The 24616-nt window shown below is 36.6% G+C and overlaps 2 protein-coding genes across 9 annotated transcripts in view; one reads left to right on the forward strand and one right to left on the reverse strand.

The window, feature by feature from the left end:
- Positions 1-7439, reverse strand: part of SCN2A (sodium voltage-gated channel alpha subunit 2) — a 73633-nt gene extending 66194 nt beyond the window's left edge. For all 4 annotated transcript variants that reach the window (XM_077181468.1, XM_077181465.1, XM_077181467.1 and 1 more), the window contains exon 1: positions 7102-7439. The gene's annotated coding sequence lies outside the window, so the exon portion shown is untranslated. The remainder of the gene's footprint in view (positions 1-7101) is intronic.
- A 9019-nt stretch (positions 7440-16458) lies between these two features.
- Positions 16459-24616, forward strand: part of LOC129122356 (sodium channel protein type 2 subunit alpha-like) — a 66245-nt gene continuing 58087 nt past the window's right edge. For 3 of the 5 annotated variants that reach the window (XM_077181475.1, XM_077181480.1, XM_077181481.1), the window contains exon 1: positions 16460-16734. The gene's annotated coding sequence lies outside the window, so the exon portion shown is untranslated. Of the gene's footprint in view, positions 16735-24616 lie in introns of all 5 variants that reach the window. The other 2 variants (XM_077181478.1, XM_077181479.1) reach the window with 1 other exon arrangement.

The raw sequence follows: 24616 nt of genomic DNA on the forward strand, positions 1-24616 counted from the left end.
AGGCTTGCTGAGGACAATCTACAAAATTCTAGGCTAAAATAAAACTGCAGCCAATTGTAACTGGACTATTTGAAACTGAAATTTGTTCAGTGGAGTTTAATAATTTTTTTCCAGTTCAGAATAATTTCCTAAATGTACAGGGGTTTTTTATGTACTGAATTTGCATTTGTTGGTACGTGTGAATAAAACAACAGAGCAGATGCTGAAAACCTCCTCAGGAGAGTTTTTCCATTCCCACTATGTTTGAGCCAGCAAAACAGGTTCTGATTAGAGGGAATGCAGGAGCTCCCCAAAGATTTCTTAGAAGAATTCCTTGCTCACAGCATCACCTGCAACTTGGAGCTGTACCACTGCAAGGACGTGTTCCCACAGGAGCTGTGCATACCATGCTGCTTATTTCCATACAGAAACATGGATACACAAGTCAATATTTCCTTTGCAATGTATTCAACTTTTTTTCATATAAACTCAATTTGTATACCCTTCTAAAATTTCTATTTCCCCCACCCTACATTTGACTGTGTTTTGCCCATCAGTCGCTCTTCTCTAGATTCCCACATGATATTTCCTCTTACCACAATTCCAGAGCCATTTTCCCATCCTCACAATATTTATACCAGCTCACCAGCTCACTCAACTTCTGCATCATATCCTTCATCTTTCTCACTAAGGACAGCTTATTTTGAGAATGTGTGAATCCATGAACTAATTTGGAAGTGAGGTCAATACTGAGAAAAGCTATATAATCCCTTTCCCAGCAATGGAGAACACTTCTCCAGAGTTCCCAGCCTCTGCCACTCCAAAGAGCAAGATATCAGCATGAGTAATAACACCCAAGTGTCCCATATAACATTAAAGGTCATCATCACCATCATCATTCCCTGAGGCTTATGTTCAGTTTTTTTTCCCCTGAAGAATACTACTGGAGTAAAGTACCAGATTTCTCTGTGTGAGAGTAGCCTGCCTTCGGGCTTAGCTTTGAGGGCCAAAGCTTTGCTTCAGATCCAAAAAGATCCAAAAATTTCATCTGGCAAAAGCACAAATATCTTTTTATGGTCACAAACTTAAAGGCCGTGAAGCACTTTAAATGTTAACTATTACTGAAAATAACATAAAAAATTTTGAAACAATAAGTCTTGAAAATGTTATGACTGTTGCATATGTTTAGCCAACATAACTACAAAAGCAAACTCTTTGCCAGATATAAAATGTTATTCTGTTGCAAAGTGACTCTTTTAAGTGTGGCCCAGTAATATGTACTGTCTATTTCTTTCTAATAAAATTGACTTCCTTAAAGGTTTCCATCTTCCCATTGCTTCTGAGAGTAAAATTTGGTGCTTTTCATTTTATCTATTAGTATTTTCCAGAAGCCAAATGAAAGCAGAACTCAACCTGCACCCCTGTATTTTCAAAGCATATTGTCATTGCCTCACCAGGAGAACTTTTCAGCAGTATTATCGCGGTACTTGTGGGACTGTTTACTGTCAACACTTTTGTAGTGCTACCCATCACAAAATGGAAACCAGGCTCTGCACTCAAAAATCTAACCTGTGTGAACGCATTTGCACAGGGTGTTTGTGCAGCCATCACCAAAGCCTCAATCTGCAAACAATTGTGCAGTGTTTGCCCCATGTCTGCTTTCAGGTTAACACAACTACAGATGGAAGATTTTTTCATCCTGCCTTGTGTCAGTACTTATCTTGTAGTTTCCATGGTTGCATTATTGACTTTCAGCAAGGAGAAAACACATGGAGCTCACACACTCTACAAATACACCTGTTAAACTCTTTAGATACAACCTTGTGTGCTACAGTGCCAGTTAAAATAACTTTGCCAGAGACTTCCAGGAGGGAAGATTTATCTAACAAAGCTTGCCTTGTGGCTCAAGAAGTAGGATTTTCCACTCATTTGGCTTTGGTACAAATGTTTAGTTTTACACAAAATACAACTAGCATACTTAGAGATAGGCTGTCAAATTTCAACTATCCTGGTCAGAGACCTTGTTTCTTTATAGTGCTTGTCTAGAAGTTTGCCATATACTTGCCTTTAAGCACATGGTGTGTTTAGATACTCAGGTGCTGGCACCTGTTTATGGAACTGATTTTTAACTGCAAATCCCAGTGTCTAGGCAAAGGACACTTTTTTCTAACCTTGCTCCCCACAGTTTATGATCCATGAAACTCTGTTTTTCTTGAGATCACAGACTGTCAATTTTTTTTGCCTGTATCTATCTCCATTTTGTATACATGTATGGAATCCAGCTCCTAATATATCTGTTATCCTACTGAGACAAACGGGTGAGTCTAGAACACAGTGTATTGCTTTAGAGAACTTGAGTCAGAATTCTAATTTCAGAGTGAGTCATTTACATTTATCATCAAACAAAACTACATTGGGATCAAAGTCTGTGGAGGATTTTGCAGTTACACTGAGGTTGGTGAGACATGGTGAAGATGGTATCGAAAAAAAATGATGCATAATTACCTCCCATTCAGATAGGAGGACTGTTTCTGCCCCACTCTGAAAGCCTGCTGGTAATAATTCAACTAAAGCAACATTCACCATGATGTGAGAGGAATGACAGCAGTAGATGGGGAAACATTGTAGCTTTAACTAAGTTAGCTCCATATCGGCAACCAGAAAGCTATGGAGCCAGAAGTTAACAGGCCAAAATAATCAGGTAGGCTTGTACAGTTCCATACAGCACAAATGCTGCCTTTGAAACCAAAGTGCTAAGCTAAAGGCTGGCCAGACCTGCTGCCATCCTGCTTTTTACTGCAGTCTTGAATGGTACCCAATATTTTGGCTAGAGCAGGTGGTTTGGCATCTGAATTACTCAGAAGCTGTATGTCGCAACTCTATTTAAGACCAGAAATCAGCACCTTATGGCATAAAACAAAGGCACCCCCTCTCATATGACAAGGCCACATCAGAAAATCCCTTGCTGTACATTCAAAACCTGGACATCCATCATCTCAAAATGCGTGCCTGCTCATGCTGTCTGTCATCAGTTTGTGCAGGTAAGATAGCTGTACCCTGCATGGAGCAATCATTATCTTATTGAACATGAGCCTCTTCCTTGGTGAAGGAAGTTTGCATTTTTAATGCATAATGGCAACCACCTGTGAGGATCTCCAGAAAGATGGTGAGGATCAACTAGCATTAGCTACAATTCATCTGGCCAAAATCAGCAGAAACCAAGAAAAGAATCAAGCAGCAAGAAGGAGCACAATTGCACAAAGCCTAAGAAAATTTCATATAGAACAATCACTGAACTTCATCTTGAGAGACATAAAAAGTAATATTGCTAATTTTTTAAAGTTTTTTTTTCCATATAGAATGGACAACCTGACAGAGTTTCATTTGCTTAATGTTTCCATTATGTGAATCACTTCATAATGCTTTCAGCTTTGCCAAATATTGATTGTTGATACTTGATTTATTTCTTTAATGGCACTTTAAATGGCAAAATATTTCCTTCAATGAAAATAGAAAGTAAATATCAACTTCACAATGCAGATTCATCTATCCTCTTTCCATCTGAATGCTTATAACAAAAACTTCACCATTAAATAGAAAAAATACATTTTTAGTCTGCTTATTGGAAAAAATTTGACAGTATTATTTCCCTAATCTACAAGTTTAAAAAACAACAGGCAAGAATGATGAATCTATGCTGTTGGGTTTTTTAATAGGAAGATTAAAAACTGGTTTTTGTCTATTTAATAAGCATTGTGGTAATACTGCAACATTAAAATGTATTTCCAGCCAGCTTTTTTTGAGAGCTTTTGCTACAATCTGTTTATTCTGGATTGTGTCAGGTAGGCTGCTCAGGCAATATATGAGTTTGAGTCTTGTTGCTCCTGTTTAAATTTATTGAAATCTGGCCCTTTAACATGTCTCTAAAATAATTTCTAGATATGCTCAGAAAAAGCTTCTTAGCAGCTTGTAATAAATACTTAGAGAATTGCCATGTGTTGGCTGTGTTTCTACATTAGCAGCCCCTTCAGCACAGTTAATACTGAGAACTTCTGAGGCACCCAGCACTGAAAACTGGAGTGGAAGCAAAGCCCTTCTATTGGTCCCAGACCAGTCAGAGGCAGAAAGAGGCAGCAGCTGAACTTCAGTCGGAGGTAAGGGTCAGAAAAGGAACAATAGTAGGTTCAGAGGCAAAAATAAGAGAGGTAAAGTTGCAAACTTGCAATTTGAACTGAAGAGTGTGAATATAGTTATTCAATGTTTCTTTAAATTGTTCTCTGTCAGTATTTTGATCCCAAACCTTCTTTACAGGATATCTTCCCAAGTAGGCATTAAGTACAGGATGATTATTTCCTCAGCTTTTTTTTTTTTTTTTTTTAATTCTTAAGTCATTTAGTAATTCACAACATCATTTGCCTCTCCTCCTTCCCACCTCTAGGAAATGAGGTACATTATTTGTCTTTCAAAGACAGTAACAGAGGAACAGGAGATACAAGTGACCATTGGCAGAAATGTCTTCTAACCCAGTATTTCTAAGACTGGTAGGCGTCCATGAAATGAGAGAAGGTACAAGAAATTAATTTATTCGAGTGACTTCAGGAAGCCTCTAGAAAGGAGGCCCTGGGATTCCTGATGCCTGCTTGGCAGGCTGGGACCGAGGGCAGGACCGAGAGAGGAACAGGAAGGCTCTGATGGGCAAGAGGCTGCTTCCACTCAGGGGGAGTACAGGACCAGGGTCTGCAGCTGCAAAGGATCCACTGTGGTTTGGAGAAGCCAGTGGGAGCATGTCTATGGCCTTAAAACATTGGAAGCAACACAGTGAAAATCTTGCTTGAGATTTTTTGTGCTCCAGCTGAGAGCTGAGTGCATAACGGGATTACGGTTGCATTTCTTGCTACCAGGTATGAGTCAAGCAGATAGACTATATTAGATTTCAGTGTTCTCTCCAACCCTTGGGTGGGAGAGTTTTTAGGGCTCCTTGGGGGTGGAGCAGGGCTGCAGGTAGTGACCACACAAATCTATTCGTCCAGATCTGAGATGAAATCAAGGAAGCAGCCCTGGCAGCATAACTGATGCTGTTCTTGCTCTTGCTGCAGGGTGGGTACAATGGTCTCTGCTGTTGAGATCTGATTCTTACATGAGTACAAAGTACACTTCATGTAGAGTAATTCAGTATTCAGAAGTAACAAGTAGGCTTTATTAGCCCCTATACTTAAGTTTCACACAGCATAGCTTTCTCTTAGGGTCAAGTTTTGCTTGAACTCCTTCAGAAATATCCAACTTTATTCCTAGCAAAAGATATCTGGATCAGGCTTTGATATGATACAGCCATTTATGCGCCTCTATTTCCCAAGACCTAATGTTCACAATAAATATATTCAAAATCTATAAGAATTTTGCTTCAATATTTTCCTTTAAGGGTTATGATAACTCAATTGATTTTCTTTTTATTTTTTTAAACAGAAGAGTTCATCTAAAGATTACCTTTGAAGCTACATGTCCATTTGACCTACTAACTGCATTTTATGAACACTGCAATATTTCTGTTATTACAAATATTTTTTCTTTGAAAATTCATGCAGTCTAAAAATCAAGAGAACAGAGCCAGGTATTTATCCACTTGCCTAATATTGAGAATGTGAGTCATCCCATTGACATGTCTGTTTGTTGTTGAAATGGGGCCTATAGACATATGAGAGCATAATTATTTAATGCATTTGTCACCAGAGGAAATAGCAGATCATTTGGACATGATCATTCATCATTTCTCCAGATCTGTTCAATAATGAAGGAACCTTTACCATCTAGTGAAGAGACCTTCAGACATTGCAATGGCTCAGCCATAACCAGATAACGCATATTGAAAACATTGATCAGAAGAATGCAGCTAAGCAGGCAACCTGCAGAGATGGCGAGAATGTATGTGAACCTTCTTAATGTTTTACTTGTATCTATGGAATCATCTAAAGCCAACACAGCATCGAGCATTCAAATCCCAACAGGCAATTTTCTGTTGCTTCACTAATCACCACAAAAAGAAAAAAGTTTGCCTTTTCACAGGTGTGTGAAAATTTTGATGAAGTGCTACTTAACACCTTATAATAGAAAGCAACAGGGAAAAAACTGATTGCACATTCTCTGTATTTTTCACAACCTGGTTATTGAGACCCTTCTCTGATCTATGACTTTGTAAGTCAATGCATTTCTGTGTTGTTTTTACCAACTAAAACCATTATTGCTGTAATGAAGAGAAGGTAGAAAAAAGACCAGAAGGTTTGAAAGAAGAGTCAGGGGGTGCTGCATGAGCTTCCCACCTCCTGAGTCATTCTGCTGTCTCTCCCAGTGGGTATCATGCTTCTAAAAAAATAATGAAAGGAATATTTTTTTCTCTCTCATGCAATATGGAATGAAGTTTCAAAATAAAAATTTCATTCTTATATATAAAAAACAAGTCACAAAACAGATGTGTTTCATATGGTATATGCAGCAGTGCAAAACCATGTTTAGTCACAGACAAGTCCTCCATTCTGTCTTCCATCAGGGAGAGGCTGTTTTGGGAGATGAGGGAGGGGAGAATCCTATAAATCTCCTATGCCTCACAGAAAAAAAAATAGATGAATTTATGAAGTAAAGACAGCCTCACACTGAAAATGCTATAAAGAAGCAACAGTACATCTCTGCATCAAAATTGTGCAATCCCAGAGATGCAGTTGTGTGCTTTAAAAGACCCTCCAATTTGTATTCAGAATACAGCACCAATATAGCCTCCCACAGAAAAAGAAAACACTTGTGGATGACTACCTTAAAACAGCAGCAACAAATTACCACAATTAAGATGAAAAACACAAACTCAAAAATAATTCTTATTATGAACATGCGTGCTTAAAAAACATAGGATCAGAAAGCTGCAAAGAGCAACATCATTTTTCATTATTGTGCTAAGACCTGATTGAATGCTATGAAAAATCCATGCAGTGGCAAAGATGGCTATTATTTCCTCTCCTCTTGCTCTATTAATATTAATTGAAAACTAGGTGTGGCACCAGAATAGAAGAATCTTGGTAAAAACCAGCTAGAATTTGTTGGCTTTTAGCATTATAATTAAATATAATGTTGTCTTACCTGATTAAAGGAGGATTAAAAATCATAGCATAAGAAATATCCATACACTTGTAGATAGATGATGAGAGGCTCCTTCTACTGCAGGTACAGGTTCCTGGGCAAAGAAGCTTGTAAACTCCTGATTTCACTGAAATGAAAAAGGAAAGAAATAAAGAACCTCCCCATAAAAGCAACAAAGGAGCCTCTGCAGTATTCTGTAGTCTCTTCGCCTGCTTCCTGTTCTGAGATTCACTCCTTGAATCCCAGCATCGATCAGAAAATTGGTTGTGGGGGAAAAAAAGGAGGGGGGAGAGCGGAGAGGGAGGAAACGAAGCGGCAGCGGATTCCGTGCTGGCTCCACCTCCTGGCAGGACCGAGCGCGCTGGAGCCCGCACACCCTGCCCGCACAGCCTGTTACCCTCGAGTACACAGCTTTAAATACAGGAACGGGAGCACTGAGCAGTGCTTACCAATTCTTGACAACTGCCTTGACATTTAAAGTACACAACACGATTTTGTCTTTTTTTTTCTTTTCTTTTTTTTTTTTTTTTTTTTTTTTTTACAATGAGGTAAATATTTGAATGCATCAGTATACACATAACTGCAGAAAACTCAAGGTACTGCCAGATATCTTTATTTTACTATGTACTAATGCACGTTCTGTTTAGAAATAAATCATTCTTTGTGCACAACTCCCCACTACAGATATAGTAGCAAGTAAATGTGTTGGGTTTTTTCCTTTGATTATTGATCCTGCAAAACACAAATGACATCTATATATTTATTGAAAGCCAGAAGAAAAATAAAGTTGTTAAGTAAGACAGAAGGAATGAATGTTTGGATGTAGCAAGAACTATTATATTATTGCTCAATAAAGAGTGTTTAGGGTGATCTGTTTTACTTATTTTAATCCAAGGCTCCATTGCATTTTATAGCATCTTAGAACTGATCTTTGGTATTCTGAATACTATTAGTTGTAAAAGACTAATGTACAAATTGGCTGCCTCACCCCAGTTGTCTCTAGCCACAATTCCTATAATAGCAGTGTTGGATTTAGTGTTACTAAAGGATACCTTACACTGGAATGCTGTGTAGCTGACTGTTTCTACTTTTATCTTCTATTTCTATCACATACACCTGCTCTGTCACATCACACAGCTAGCAGCCACCTGCATGTGGGGTTGGCTCAGCAATTCTCAGCTGTGGAGGAAAATTTAATCATACCAAAACATGGGGCCTGGGGGAGAAAAAAAGTGCAGAGTTAACTAGGAATGGATCTAGATGAAAACCATGGACTTAGAATTGGGATCCATGATCTAACTCATCACAAAAATCAGTGTTGTCAACACAAGGTAGTAGCTGAAGAGACAGTCCATTTGAGTAATGACGGATATTTTTGTCAGCTTAAACCACTCATCACAGTTATTCCAAAGCCTTGGAGTGTCCCAGGAAAATGATCCATTTTCATGCTTGTTCAAGCTCTGCTATGGGATCTTGGACCCTGAAAGGACTCCAAAATACTAAAATAGTGCAAGCAGTGATAATAATAGTTCAAAATACCTACTGTGCGAGCATGGACTGAAATCCCTTAGAAATCCCGTTGGCACCAAAAAATGCGCTCTAGTTTGACTTTAAGGAACTTTTTCCTTAAAATACTCCTTTATGCAGACCTACTCGTACTCGTGAGGGGTTTCCCCGCGAAGTGCCGCCGCTGTTTCTCTCAGCCGGCGCTGTCCGCGGTGCTGGAGCGCGGCCCTGCTCCACGGGCTCTGCTCCGCAGTGCCCGCATCTCCCAGCACCTTCCTTTGGAATATACTTTGACAACCTTGTATAAATGTTGAAATACGTCATAAATGCATATAGGCCTACTTGAGATCAAAAATGCTGAAGCTCATATCCAAAAGCCTAATTCTAAAGTCACTTTTTGAATGTATTTTTTGGAAAATTATAATTTCATTGGAGTACGTAATATTAAAGATTTGAATATTAATTCAGCTTCATAAACTAAACAGGAACTTCTATGCTATCTAAGAAAAAATATCATTTGAATTAATAACATCTGTACTATTAAAAGTGAGATAAAACTTATGGAAGAAATTTGAAAATTATATTAATTTTTATTATTTAGAATACTACTAATATGTAATTCTTTGCAGTAGAGGAGCAATTTAGTTAAAGGTGTACTGGTAATAAATATGAATTTCAGTTGCATTATAAAAAATATAGACAAACTCAGAAAAGCTTTTATTATGTAATCTTAATCCTTCTACTCACTTCTCACTTCTAAAATCTGTAGGTACATGGCAATTACATCTTAGTGCTAAAGCTCACTGGCAAAGTGAGATTTGATTTTCTGTATCTTCATGAGAAGTAAAATTAAAGTAAGATATTATAAGATCTCTGATATACCACAATAAAGTGCCACAGTAATTAAATAGACTTAACTGCTGAGATTCTCTGGAGTTTTCTAAGGTTTTATTTTCCCATAAAAACTGGGTTTTTCACAAAGTGGCACAAACTTTCAAGCAGTTACAGTGAGAAAGTAAAGAGTTTCTCTATGAAAACTTAAGAAGAGATCCAAAGAGATCCTAGCAAATCTCTCATAGCTGAATCTAAATCTCCTAAAGCTATTGAACACCTACAAACATGATTTATTCCTGGTTTTATTAACCATTTTAATAGCACTCATAGGAACTCCATAGGAATGAAAACAAATATGCATTGAATAAATCTCATTTTCTGATTTTTTTTCAAGTCTCCTAAAACTAGGATAGCTGGAAGAATCTCTCTGCTTATTCAGCCATGCTGATAGAGCTCATTTCTACCAGAAATCTCTCTTTGCCTCTTAGAGCATGGCTAACAGTCATCTGCATAAAAAATAACCATTCTTCTAAATCATGCAAAAACATTTGCCCAGAAGAGACGGAGCAAAAGGTCAAACTCCAGTTTCCACAGCGCATGGGATGTTAAGCTTAAGGAGCAATGCTTGGAGCTGTTCTGGCCAACAGACACTTATCTATGCCTCTCATTTACATGCCTCAAAGAAATAGCTGCTTCACATATGTAGAACCCTTTCTTTTCCTTTTTATCTTTTTTTTAATCCACAAATCTCTTAACTCTCAAACTCTAGACCTAAATCTGGAAATTGCTCAGGCAAAAGACAGGTCTGCAGATTGAACAGTGGTTTATTGATGCGTCATCTTTTAAAAAGATATAAATGAATCTCAATCAAAAGTTATTGGCCTTTGTTTAGTTCTTATGAAATCATAAAGCCTATTATTCTTGCCTTTAACATCTGAGAGCCACCTTTGCAAATTACTCATTGAAGTGAAACTGAAATTTAATGTTATTCTAAATATGAAGAATATTCTCTTCCCAGTTCCAGTTACTTTAAGAGAAACTGCTTTGGTGACTATTAATCATTAACAATCTTTGAATTTTTTTACATTTCTTTCAGATCTAAAATATTTGCATCTGAGATGTATTAGTGCAGGCTACCACATTTTACCTCTGCCTGAAAAAAAAAAAAAGCTTTGGAATTTAAAAGATTTCTGAAAATTTTTCTACATAATAAAAATTCTCTGGTCTAGGTATCTACTTTTGAAGAAGGGACTATTTTATATCACATTTGCAATATTTTCAAACTTTGAAGCCAGTAATTTCTTTGCTGCCTGAGGCTAACACTGAAGTCTCTTTTAATGACCAATGATGGATTAAGATTTGAAAAGGAATAAGTACAATGGTTTTTGAAAGAACATATCACTTCCATCTTTTCTCTCTGTGACATTGTGTACCTGTACTTTACAATTCAGTGCAGCAGCTTACATGTTCTCTGTCCTTATCATTCTTGGCCAAAAGCAGATCAAAGTACAATTATTTTTCTTTAACATGCTGGAGTAAATTGTTTCAAATGTTTCTCTCTCAGTGTAATATATTTTCATAGTTTAGTTATAAAGGGACTATTTTTAGTATAGATAACTGCTACATGTAGTATAAGAGACAGAGAAACTTTCTAAAGCAAGATCAACAGCAAGATCAACTTGGCAAGCATATGTTATTAAACAGAGCAATTATTCTAGGCATTCCAGCTTTTAAAGACTAGCAAATAAATAAATCATAACTTGAGGTTTGCTTAACAAAACCTCCCCTCTCTCCAAGTGATGATTACCCTTCATCTGACCAATTAAACCACATGACTCAGTAGCAATAAATGGAATGAAAACATATGAATGCAATCTCTCTGTTTATAGGTGTCCTGGGAGAACATTATTAGATTTTGTTACTAGCTCTGAGAGCACACTAGTGCACTTGTTGCTGAGGTATCATTTAATTCATTTCCCCACCTCTTAAAATCTGCCTACCTTAAATTGTATTTGTTCACTCTGAAATCGATTGCTTTCATTTCATCTTTGTTTATTGGTCTTGTCATATATATGTTAGATCCTTTTGAACATTGTCCATGTCCTGTGAACATATGGTGCTTGAAATAATAGCTTCCTAGGCCTGGTTGGCCACTTTGGACTTTACAAGGAATAACAAAATATTTCTTCACTCTTGATCTCTACAGCTTTGTTGTCTAACAAAATTAATTTATGCTATAGCCCCTTCTGACATCAGGAATTATCTCCATTTCATAGGAGAGGAACTAAGACACATACATACATTAATTTCTGAAAGTTATACAAGAAGAGTGCGAGCCTTAGATATTGAACCCTTATTATCTGAGTCAGTGCCTGTCCCCTGTTCTAACTTTTTTTACTCACATAAATATCTCATATTTCTCAAAATTCTCCTAACTTGTTTGCCTCTGTCCCTGTAAGTTCTTGAGGCATATGACATGCAAAAAACATATTACTAAGAAATAAGTTGCATTCTGTGATTCTCCTGTGTTGTGATTGAATAGACATAAAATTAAAAAAAAAACTTATCAAGCAAGATTAGCAAGATTAGTATAAATATTTCTTCTACCACTTGGAAATTTGTAAACTACTTCTGCAGTGGCAGCAGATGCAGCGCCTACTACATACTAGAGGATAGAAACATTTAGAACATATATGGTGGGAAAGCTACATCTTTCCAGTTAACCTGTGGAACTTTTCACCAAATCTCCCACTGAGTAGTGAACAATGCCAAGTGAGGTTGGCTGCAAAGCTCCTGAAGATGCAGTTAGGCCCACCTTTACCTTGAGGATCACTGGCATAAGAAATTTTTTTTTTTATTGACCAGTTATTTTATTATTGTTTGCTGGTAATTATCTTGAACTTAGACATCAGTTTCATACAATGATTTTATTTTTTCAAAATGTAGATACACAAGAGTCCTACTCTTTCTAAATATATGAACAGAGTATGTGCATTTATAAGTGAACATTTTAAGATATCTCTAAGCAGTGATTGTTGTGTACATTTTGTTCAGCTCATGATAACTTTATGATTGTAATTGTAGTTCATCTGAATGACAGGAAACTTGTAAACTGAGATCAATATTTTGGAAGCACTTAGGCCAGTATGAAAGGTGGTTGGGGTGTTTTATGCTTTGTGAATTATTTTTAGTTGATTTTTACTGAATGAATGGAATTATCACAACAGAGTCCACTTGCATATGGCCTTCTTATTGGTTCTACAAGATTTGGAGGGGTTTAACTATTATTTAATAACATAATGTTAAAATAATTTTTTTATTATTAAAACCTATAACCTTTGAAGTACAGATTGCTGATCATATATCTTTATAACAATGTTAGGAATAATTAAAACAGATAATTTTTCAGATAGTATGCTCTATAGCCTGTTAAAATAGATTCTCAAGTAAAAATGCAGATTATTAGTTGAAAAGCCACTAAGCTACTGTGTTAGGTCCATGGCTTGTAAATATGCATTAGTAGCTGGTACAAAATTTATTAAAAGTAGGGTTTTTTATTTGGCACAGTAGGGATAAAAGGAGAAAAAGAAAGAGAGAAATTGAAGAGATTTATGCACTTATATTAGCCAACGTTGAACTTGAATTAAAGTCATGTTCATTACACTTAGCTAAATACTGCAATTTTGATTTCTTTCAACAGGTAACATTGGTAAGTAGTTGAAGGACTAGAGATAATATCATTTTATATTTTGGTGCCTTTAAGTATATTAGTTCACAACAGTGCCTGAGAATTACTAAGAAGAATTGTTGACAAAAAATAATTGTATTCATAAAATAAATATTTGATAACTTAACTGCTGAAAACTTACATGTGAGCTATGTACAGGGATTGCCCTTATGAAACCCCATACAGGGGATGTACTCATTCATATTTAACGCTTCAAAATTATTTTCCTCTTTGGAACTAAGATATTTCAACATTTGTATTTGAGCTGTTTAGTTAAAAGTGACTGGATAGCTTTGCATGTATTCAGTCTTTACTGGGAGCAAAACTGCACCTGGGGCAGGATTCCCAGAAAGATTATTTAGAAATGTCAGGGGTTTTCAAGTTACATTTTTAAATGTAATTTCTGAGTTGAACTTTCAGTGATGATTCATGAAAAGTTGTAATCATAATTTAAATTGAAACAAGTGTCACGCTGGAATTGTTATAAATTACTTTTGCCAAGGCAGCCTATTTGTTGTTGTCCTTTGAATGGTCACTTGTGATTTTCAGATCTGGCAGTGGGATCTAGTGAGGCAGAACAAAGGGAGGAGAGAGATTTTGTGTATCTACTATTTATCACATATATACATTTAATATAGAGGGTTTTTTAAATGAAATTTTCATATTTAAAAATTCAGGGGTTTGGGAGGAGTTGTTCCATATAGATGGTATGATGCATTTATATTATAAATGTATACAGCTATTTGTTTGTGCCACTGATAGATTTTGAAGTTCTTAAGAACATTATTCAAAGTCTGTACATGAATAAAGAAGAATATAGGCCGTACATGAGCTATGCATGACCTGGGCCTGGTTAGCCTGGAGAGGAGATGGCCAAGAGGAGATTTTATCAATGCATACAATATCTTAAGGACAAATCTCAAGAAGATGAGACCAGATGGTGCCCAGGTGGTGCCCAGACAGAACAAGAGACAGTGGACACAAACTGAAACACAGGAAGTTCTATCTGAACATGAGGAGAAACTTTTCTAGTTTGAGTGTGACAGAGCACTGGAGCAGACTGCCTAGAGAGGAGTCTCCTTGCCTGGAGATACTCAAAGCCCAGCTGTTTGTGATCCTGCAACTTGCTCGAGGTGAGCCTGCTTCAGCAGAGAGGTTGGGTTACATGATTTCCAGAGGTCCCTTCCAACACAACCATTCTGTGATTCTGTAAATGAACACTTACCATGACTTTGTGCAGCATGAGCATTTCTACAAACAAAACTTAGATTTTCTGGATTCTTCTTTTAGTGTGAAGATTGATAATTGAAGTGTTTATATTAGTGACATAACATTTCTCTAATAGCTCACCTACACCCATGAGAAGCCTGTCTTGGTACAGACAAATACATTAGGTATAGTCGTTGTGCCAACTGGCATATCTCAGAAGATTGCAATAAATATAAGGACAGTATCACAAAAAAGCAGGACTGGGGGTTCTCTAGTAATTTGACCTTAATCTAACCATCTTGTGGAACATTAGTTCACAAAAATTAGCTATATTAAGACTAAACTCTTATAAAACTTAACAAAGAATCAAACCTCTGAACCAGCTCAGGTTAAAAACTGTTTTTCATATACCTTTTTCTGTTGGAATTACACAGCTAGTATTAAGGACTATGCTTTTTATTTTTTAATAAAGTTGAAATGGTTTGTTATTTAGATTCACATTTCTTTATTTTTCCAGGAGAAACTGCATTCAACATGTATTACTCCCCTTTAACTCTCTGATGTTACTAGATGATGATTACCTTTGGACAATAAAGACTTTCTAAAGAAAACTTCCAAAGACCCCCAAGAACTTTTTTTTAATATTAAAAATGAAAAATTAAAGAAGTCTCTTTGAAGCAAACAGGGGGACTTGTGTGAGCAGTATGATGAGAAGTGTCCCTTTATGCCCCAGGTTTACAAAACCCACGCGTTTTGAATGTAAGGGTACATCTCTTTTGCTTAGTACATAGAGATTATTCTGTACATACAGAATACATACATCCCCTGAAAATGTATTCCTGTTTCCTGCTGCCAGATTCAGGAATTTGGTGTTTATATCTGTCAAGCCCACAGCAAGCGTAACTCAAACCAAAAGGACTACTCACAAACTGACACAAAATGTTTTAGGATAAATGCTAACTGCAAAGGGGATATCTGTTGATATGAGGGATATGGGACATGAGTTGTAGGTAGTTATCACTACTCCTGCTGCTTTGTGCAGTTGTGACTTGGTAGGGGCCATCACAGTGCTGGCTGTTGGCTGCCCTGGGGTCCTTGCTTCCAAAACAAACTGTGTGACCAGGGGCCAGAGAACAGGGCTGTTTCTAAGCTCTGCAGAAGAGGCATTTAAGGGAACTACGGGAGCTACAAGAAAGGAAGATATTAATTGCTTGTTATACTCATTTATTCTTGTTTTGAGGAATCGTGTTTGTTTATTAAATCCCACATGACTGAACATGAAAGCTGGTAGCTTGATTTTCAATTAGGTGGGATCTGCAGCAGTCTCTACCCCAAGGCTTTGAGTCATTATATTGCACACACTTGCTGACACTGCTCAGCATTTCTACACTTCACTTTCCACAGACACAATGCTCCTCAAGCTGCCAGGCAGGACAAAACAATATGCTGCCTGAAGGATATTATTCACTCAATACTGCTGCTCGTGGAGGAGGTGGTGCTGGAGCCAGTGCTCTAATAATTCTTCCCAGGATGGCCAGAGGTATTCTAGGTAAGCAGATGTAAATCTGCACATGCTCAGGAAGCCTGTCTAAGGGGAAGACTTTGAGCTTTGATTTTACATAAGCATAGTACATTTTACACTTGTGAAAGACATGAACATGGTGCCAAAAGTACCTGGTAGTTTTTAATGAATAAGAAAGTATCAAGATAATTAGCAAGTTCTGCATACACCAGTTAGGGAGGCAGTTAGGGAGTCTGTTATTTACACATTCCTCTGTTCCCATGCATTTTAAAGGAAACAGCACGTTTAAAACCAAATGCTCTGTTCAATGTATAAGGCCAACGGCTTCAAAATTTAATTATTTTATGTAAAAGCTATTTGGAAGGGTTATTCAATAGTTAGTGTGGTTCCGTGGGTCTGCTCTGCTCCTTGCCTGCTGGCAGCGCCGGTCAGAGCAGAGGGAGGCGGCCGGCTGGAAGGCGGCAGAGCGGAGGCTCCAGGCCGGGCGGCTGCGCTCGCCGCGCTCGGGCTCGCCACCAGTAGGTGGAGCTGCCACGTCAGGTGCTGCGGGCTGGGCTCGTCACTGCGCCCCTGCATCCCCTCCCCGGCCCCCCTGCGCAGAATAAGCTGTTTTCTCATATATGTTGGGTACCATAGAGTGACTGAGAACAGGAAGCGGAGGCAGAAGCAGAGAGCATTCTGGAAAGGTCTCTGTGTTTTCCATCGAGAATACAGAAATTGTGATCAATTAGTAAGGCTTTGTGGATGGAAATCTGGACTGTTTCAGGAGGAGACATGTATTACACTATTTTTGGATGCTGGGCTTTGCAGTGATTTTTCATTCTCTTTCAATCAGGTAAGCTGGCAAAACGTTTAATTTTACCCATAATCAATCATGGCAACATGGTCTTTTCCACATTTTGGAATTGGATTTTTCCCTCTGGTTTGCTGTTAAGATAGAGTCAAAGATGGAACAGGGAATTCAAAGCCATTTTGTACTGACTGATTGTGATGATGGTGTGATTTTTTTTCTTTTTAACCCCGTTAAGTCTGATATCTGGTCTCTTAATGTGATGTTGTAATGCCGTAGCCTTCCTCACAAAATCAGATAATTTTGTAATCAAGGTGTACAGCATTAATTCCAAGCATTTTATAGAAGTGACCTTGTTTCCTAGGAAGAAAAATCTGGTGATATTCAGACTCACGATTCTGATGATTCAGGGATAAAATCTACGCTGTTTTATATATATGTGGTTTATATATGGTGGTATTAGAATAAATTCCCTTATTAGCTAAATTTTGTAAAAAAATACAGGGAAATATTTTCTTTCTGTGCCATTTTTTTTCATGGTTGTGTGTAGGAGAGAATGGACTCACCGACTGTTTATTAAGCAGAGGTCCACAACAAATGTGTAGTTCACATTTTGTCTGTATTATTACTGTCAAGCTTAATATATACTTCTTAATACGGCTGTTTGAAGATATCAACACAAGTATTATTATATTTCTTCATTTCATTGTCCATTCATCTATTGTCTCATTCATTGTTACCATAATAATTAAAGCTGTCAGTTATTAAAGGTAAAAGGAAAATATCTCCTGAAGATCACTTTGATACGTGAATTCTTTTTTTGAATAGTGGTTCTACAGATACATATAGACATTAGAGATGCATATGTTATATTAGTATTGATTTGAAATTATTCCAAAAGAAAACAGTAGGAAAAAAATTGCCTTAAAAAAAAGCCCATACAGCAGAATAAGGAGCCCACAATTTATAAATCACCTCCTCAATGCATATATATAAAAAAAGCAAGATTGGCTCTCAGGTGGTATTCAGAGTAGCAAGCAAGGCCTGTACCTGAAGTAATGATGTGAAAGAAAGAAGTTTTTAATTTGTATTCTTTATGGTGCTTGGGGGTATCCTTGTTTAACTCCAAGATAAATAATCAGTAATAATGATGCTTGTTTTAGAAATACATCACGTTTGTGCTTTCATAATTGACTTGTCAAGAAAACAGTTTCAGAGGGGACTTTTAAACTCTAACAGTTTAATATTTAATATTTACTCTCTTGCACATCTCCATTTTGGAATGGAAGGTTGTTAAAGACAAGAATGTGAGTTGCTGCAGTAATTTGAAGCTTCATAGCACCTGTTAAACAGATATGTTGTTTAATAGGCTGTGATATTTACAGAAATGATGCTTGTGTTGTCAGTTTACAATTTTTCTCTCAATGAGCAGACGTTAGGTCTGATTTTATGAGCTCTGTTCATAAAGGTCAGTATTGCAAAATTCTGTATAGGTAATACTAGATGTTAGCAAAGAAAGACAATTTTACATTTTTAGTGAAGAACATGAAACAATTCCCCTGTGCTCTCTAAGGCTGTCAGAGTGGTAGTTTGGTCATTTCTGTATATTATCAGGTAACCTGGAGTGAGAAGTATCAAGGGAAAGAAAAAATCATAAAAAGTAGGGTGTGTTTAATCAATACACTGGTGACACCTTTCATGCTTTCACCTCTTTTTCTTCACAGATGGCATTAGATGAGTTAGCTTTTGCCTTATGAAGATTAGGCATGGAGAGAAATTTATTTGCCCTCAAAAGAGCAAGGATTTTGAAGAGAAAAAATAGTGGGATGTAAGATGGAACTTTCTGACTGATGATACCCATTTCCTTCTGCTGCTCCCATCTCAGCCCAATATAATTTGTTGTGTGTATGCTATGTACTAATGACATTACTGGAGTCCCACAACTTTTGATGAATCAGTGAAGAGCAGATACTAAAAGAGAGCTATGTACAAGGCTAGCAAGTTGTGACCTTGTTCTCTAAAGTACAAATCTTGGCCCCTTTTATCTATATGCTCTTCTTGCCATAAGGTGACAAAGGAAAAGAATTGCTTGAACTCTGCTTCAGTTAAACCTAAGGAGAATAAATGCAAGTTTCTGATATTTGGTACTTTATTTGTATATTTTCTGAATTCTGACAGTGATAATTGAAAGTAAGTTTCAGAAAGTTGCATTTACTCTGTTTTTTATCACAAAATTATATTTAGAAGTTAGAAATTTAATTTACAAAATTCTAGTTAGCTTATTTTCCACTCAGCATAACTCTTCTGTTTTGTTTTTTTACCTTACAGCTGTTAATCAGTAATATATACTGTTGCCATTTGCAAGATATATTGGTTTTTCATCCTCACTTGAATAAATAAATGGTTTAAAGCATCATAGTAAAATTGATGCCCTGCTTACACAACACTTGTACATGGTCTGAGCTGTGGTGTCAATCAGTCCATCAAATCAATTGCCAACCACCCTAAAAACCACCTGTAGGAAAAAGGCATCCTCTTGACTGGAAACCTGATATTATGCATTACATCTACTCCTGATTAAAATCTGTGAAACACCTTGCAATGGCTTGTCTAAGTTTGATATTTCACCAATAGGACTCCCATAGGACCTTGACAGTGGAGCTGGCATCATACAACCTGTTCATCTGCTTTTAAATCAAAATTGTCTTTATGAAGAGCTGGAATCTCCAGTATATGACTGTGATAGTGTTATTGCTTGACTTTCCTTGCCTTATGATGAGGTAAAGCCGGGAATAGGGATACGAGCAGCTCAGGCAGGGACTGCGATACTTGAAAATATAAATATAGAGTAGGTACAGCATATGCTCTTGAGTAACCATGTACTACTAATGTACTACCACTGTAATCCAAAATAGGAGTAAGCAAGTTAAATTCTAGGTCACAAAAGTATCCAGTTTCTCTTTTTTTCATTATGCAGCCCCAAATTATTTCTTCACATTACAAACAAACAAACACAACAAATCAACTAACAAAAGCAAAAAGCCCCGAAGATCCAAATCTCAAACAAAAAGGATCAGATAATCCACCCCAAAACAGTGATTTCAAATTGTTGCTAACAATCCCCATCTTGGTAACATCTTCTTACAAAAAATTGCTGCTGACTTACTCTATCAATTAAGACAGATCACAGAATATGTTTTACAGTAAAAAATACAACTAAAAAAGTTAATCTTTAATTAAAGAGCTTATGAGGCTTTTTCCCATGTAAAAGCTTAAGGAAAAGGTTATTTATGATCAGATTAATTATTTGTATAGTTAATAATTCTTTATTGCTATTGCTCTTTTTTTGACTCAGTAGTTTTACTTAGGTAAGTGCAATCATGGAGCTACCCATGTGCACAGGTCCCTTTTTCAAGCTGGAATTGTTTTTCCTGCTACTTCTTTGGGTCAAAGTTGTGGATGTCATATACCCTTATCATATGGGGGTATCCCATTTTGAATATGCATATATTGAGTGTATAGTCCATATGCATGGATCTGGCACATGCCAGATGTATCAATTGCACAGATGATGTACCTGCTCAGCAGGGCTGCAGTTTCACAGGTGCTGAAGTTACTGTGTGTGTGTATAGATCAGCTGAGGAGAACAGACAGCTGACTCCCTGTCCGTGAGACACATCAGGCACATCCTCACATTTCTCTACAGGATTTACTCAATGAATGCAATGAGGCACACTGGTAAATCTGAGAGGATATCACAGATTCCATAAAGGAAAATGGCTGGGATGAGCATCAGGACTACTGGTTCTGTGATCTCCTTTACCATACATACCCATTGTAACCACACAACAGGAGGATCTTGGGATAAGTATACATTGCAGGAAATTTCCATTTATAGATTATTTATACCTAAATTAGATGTTGCTTATTTAATTTTAAAGCCCTCCTTTTCAGTGTGGAGAGGATCAACGTTCATGATCTTTTAGCATAATTTATTTTAAGAACAATGTGAAGCAAGGAACTTCCTTTATCTGCTTAACCATAAAATATTATTATGTATGATTATATAGGATTCTAGGAAGTTGCAAGTTTGTGTTGAAATCATTATAGAAATGCAGATGAAAAAGTAAATGAGGAAATGAAATGTTCACAGGAAAAATAGATCCTTTTATGTAGGGCAACATAGCACTGTGTGGCCTGGCTACTGTATTAATGAAGGGAAAGTCTGTCACCATTTCTCATAAATTATGTCCTTTCACTGCCTGGTAGTCTGGGAATAGAAGCAGAAATTTTTTTAGTCCATGTAGCCTGAATTTGGGGCCACATGTCCCCATTTCTTGCCTGCCTAGATTTGCATATCCTGAAAACTCTGTCCTTTCTTAAGCATTATTGTACTATCTTTTAATGTTTGGACACACTAAGGAATTCCAAATTTGTGTTGGTTAAAAATATACTCATAGGAATCTAAATTTCTTGGTCCAGTTTTAAATACGTCCAAACACAAAGTTTTCAGATGTTAAATGAATGTGCTTTCTTGACAAACAACTCTCATTGCCTTCTCAAAAGCCAGTGACAGAGGACAACTGTGTAACTGTAACAAGACTCTGATACAAAAATATTTTTATCCCTTTTTATAAATATTTGAGATATATGTGTGACAGTCTTGGAAACCTGAATGTGTATTCATCTGTGTCCCATCTAAAAATGCAGGCTTTTTTTCTCAGATGCAATTAACATGTTACCAACTTGACTTCCTTAAATTCCATTAATTTCTCCACAATTATTACTATCAAGAACATTTACTTTTGAATGCATGTGTTCTTGTGCAGTGGCTAAATGGTAAGGATAAAACTGCTAGACTACAAACTTAGGATATTAAGCCAAAGGAATGAAGGCTCCCTATACATTTTAGCAAAGTTGACCTAACTCCACAGTGGCACTCAGGGATAGACAGATAGAAAATTATTCTTATTTTCAGTAGATATTCCATTGAAAAGCACACTTTAAAGAAAAATAATGCTCTGCATCTTAGATGTGTGATAACTTTTACATTACATAGAGGGCACTTCTAAATGATGAGTGAAGGTATACACCTAACTTACACTCTTGCACCTTAACAAGGAGCAAAATAAATTTCCCTCATCACAAACAGCTTTGAATATTTTAAAAAAATTTCTTTATGTTTATTCTTACTTAATAGCTCAATAATCTTCAAAACTTGTTTGTGACAAGAAGAAGGCAAAAGTACTAGGCTTTACAGTTAGAAAGGCAATCAGTAACGATATTTTAATATCTGAGTGGTGTAAACTTGATGACAGAAATAAGTAGGCAATTTCAAAAGGTCCCAAGAGTCCAAGGTCAGATTGAACTGAAGGAGGGCAGTCCTAATGTTTACTGTCATTTAAATGAAATGTCTAAAGAAAAGCCTGTCACTGATATTTAAAGCCAAAATGCTCGCATGAAGACACTTTTGTCTCTGTCCTGAGACAAAAGTTCTGACCAAAATCAATATAAATAAAATTCAACCAGTATTATGAAGGAATGTCTTACCTACTGAGTGAAGGTGTAACTGAGCATTAAAGGAGTCTTCCTGAAAGGATTTTGCTAACACCATTTTAAGTTACTTGACATGTATTTCCTACAAATCAATTTGTTTAGTTAGTATTATAATAGGTAGAGTACTAGAATTCTAGTAGCTGCTACAGCACTAGCTATCATTCCATAGCACATATCACTTAGAGCTATAGGCCTCTAATTAGTATATATTTTGTTAATATACTGAAATTTCAACATTATAAGAGAGAACTTTTAGAGAGATGGTAGAACTTGTAACTTGCAGGCTTTGCACCTTTAGATTTATTACATGCAGGTAGAGACTAGATGTAAGTCATGCTTCCATACTCCATTTGAAAACATTCCAGAATTAAGGCTTGATTATATTTTATTAGGCAGTTCCATGACACCTGAATAAATGCCTTGGAGAAATCCATGTGCATCTTTCATATGCTGTATTAAACCTTGGGTATAAAGCACTCTATTTTCATGTTGACTTTATGTGCGTTTTCTTCCTGGTATGGTAATGATCACATTCAGCCAAGGACTCTGTGTGAGCCTCTCAAACAGAAGTTCCAATTTTTCCCCTTTGGTTTCCTAGACAACTGTCAAATTCCAAATACAGTTCATTAATCTTGTGTTATACGAAGTTTATTCTTTCATATTTTTTATTGACTTGTTTCTGCAGCATAGTAAGACTAGGAAAGCAAGTGTTTCAGCTGCATGGTTCTTACCAATTCAATTAATTGTCCTAGTTTAGTTTGTTTCTTTTTTCTGAAATTCATAAACAATGTTTTCTGTTGCAAGTGCATTTTTGTAAGATTCCCTAAAAAAATTTAGAAAAGAATACTACTTTACAAACAGAGCTTTCTATTTCTTTTATACAGCAAAATCAATATTGTGATGTATTTAGATATTGCTCACTGAAGTTTTATTGGGACATCATCACTGGCATATTGTCCTATAATGATCTTTATAGCAAAATCTCATTTTGAATAACCCCATTTCTTTCTTTTCCAGTTTATCATTACATTGGGAGCTAAAGAGCATGAGGATATAGTTTGAAACATTCTTTGAAGTAATGTTATGTCTCAGAATTTGAAACATATTCTAACCAGTTTTAGATTAAATGCTTGTGCTATATATGCAGAAGAGTTCAGGAAAGAGCCCTACATGAAAGAATCTATGTAATTTGTCAATCAGGAATCACTTCTGACTAGGCTTGAGATTTTACCCATGATTCTTCTTGGAAGTTTTGCTGTAACTACCACTTATTAGTACAGTATAACCATGATGCATAGAGGTAGAGACAAGGTTGGGGTCACATGTGAAAAAGGGTTCACTGACTTGTGCTTTAATTCAAAATACAGATTTGTTGAAATTACCTGCTCTTCTAGTGTTATCAATAATTCTCACATTAAAAATGAATTCCTCAGCATTTTGCAAACTGGCAGATATTTTACAACTGGAGAGAAGTTACACTCCCTTTTTTGAAAATAAATGCCTTATGAATGTTTAGTATTAGTGATTGTTCTTTTATTAGGAACCTCTAGAATGTCTTACATATTATTTTGAAACTTGTGAGCAGAAGCACTTAAACATTTTGTTGTATCTGACCATGAGATCAAATTTCAGCCACAGTGCTGCTTGAGAGGCAGAATCCAGATGCACCCAATAGTCAAAGGGATTGGGAAGTCCTGTCTGTACCCCTAGGGAAAGCTGCATTCAGTGTAAAATATGTGTTGGTGGATAAGTATCAATGGTGGCAGAGTCATGATTCCCTGAGGTCAGTTCTGGAGACACAGCTTTCAGATGTCTTCAGTGGAGCCTCTCCAGCAGTGACTCACCACAGCAAAATGTGCTGAATCAGTGCTTCACTCAAAATGACCAAGGCATTGGGAGAATTTGCTCTTAGCCATCATTGGAATGAGTTTATGTTACATTATTAAACAATGGAAGCTCTAATTATGTTAACACTAATTGTATATTTGGGAAAATGCAATTCTAGATTGATAGGAAATAGTACCAGAAAAATTCTAGGTTAGTTTTTGAAATATTTTCTCTGTACTTGAAGTACTTGGAGATCCTCTGTCTTTAAGAGTAAAAGAAGCAGTGATCTAAAAGAAAGCTTTCACTTTTTGTTTTCCCACCTTTTATGTTCTCTCCGACCTGATCTGTGTCTACTCAGATTTTCTTTATTTTATCTACAGAGTTTCTACTGTGGCTGCTCATGCTCACTGTATTTGGAGAAAAGTATTATTAAGAGCTGCTTTCACAAGAGCAGAGACCTAAAAGAGAGGGATGTGTTCTTCTTTTCTTCTCTAGGAGTAAAAGCAAAATAACAATATAAAACAGTAAAAAAAAGCCAGAGGTA

This window comes from Agelaius phoeniceus, chromosome 7 (assembly GCF_051311805.1).
Source record: "Agelaius phoeniceus isolate bAgePho1 chromosome 7, bAgePho1.hap1, whole genome shotgun sequence".
Lineage (NCBI taxonomy): Eukaryota > Metazoa > Chordata > Aves > Passeriformes > Icteridae > Agelaius > Agelaius phoeniceus.